Below are 995 nucleotides of genomic sequence, written 5' to 3'. Positions count from 1 at the left end.
GTTCGTTCGTTCGTAGAATCTACGAACATGTTCGTTCGTTCGTTCGTTCGTTCGTAGAATCTGCGAACATGTTCGTTTGTACGTTCGTTCGTTCGTAGGTAAAATTTCATCTTTTTTTTCAAACATAAAATTTTCTTATTTCTTAAAAAAATATAGGAATGATCCTATGTACTCAATAATACTGTAAGCACTGTAATACTGTAATTTTCAAGTTGTGAACATTATTTTCGCACAAAAAATTTAACGAATATTTTTTTGAGTTTCCACTTGCGCAATTGAATGCATAAAACTAATTAAAAACATCTTCACTCAACAAAAAACATCGCTGAAAATCTTACTTTCACTCATTGTGGTTTGTGTGTCCGCTGGCGAGAATAGAATGATATGATAATTAGCTGGACATGAACGTGGAAGTTGTAAAATGATGAAAGTAATGCATACAGAGAGAGAGAGAGAGAGAGTGAGAGAGATAAAAATGACAAAGACAGCAAAGTTCATCTCTTTTTGTCATTTATGGTGTGCAATTCAGAGAGACTTGTTGCAGTGATGATTTAAATCACATGGACGTTCAAACAGTGTGTGTTTTACGCACTGTGTTAAATCGCCACGTGCAAAACAGTTATACGTTTAGACAATGTTTTGTTCTGTGATCGTACAACACACACAGTTCGAGCGACAACGTGCTTCATGATATCACAGCAACAAGACGAATCTGAAATGTGCACACCATACTTGGCAAAAAGAGATGAACACTGTCTTTGTCACTTTTTCTATCTCTCTCTCCGTATGCATCACTTTCTTCGTTTCACAACATTTGAAACCAGCATTATTATTGCTTATTGCATTATTATGCATCCAATTGTGCAAGTGGAAACTCAAAAAAATATTCGTTCAATTTTTTGTGCGAAAATAATGTTCACAACTTGAAAATTACAGTATTACAGTGCTTACAGTATTATTGAGTACATAAGATCATTCCTATATTTTTTTAAGAA

Source organism: Sitodiplosis mosellana, unplaced genomic scaffold, assembly GCF_009176505.1.
Source record: "Sitodiplosis mosellana isolate CC-2019 unplaced genomic scaffold, AAFC_SMos_1.0 Smas_scaffold_17, whole genome shotgun sequence".
NCBI classification, from domain to species: Eukaryota; Metazoa; Arthropoda; class Insecta; order Diptera; family Cecidomyiidae; genus Sitodiplosis; species Sitodiplosis mosellana.
The sequence above is the reverse complement of the archived record's forward strand: the minus strand, read 5'-3'. Positions refer to the sequence as shown.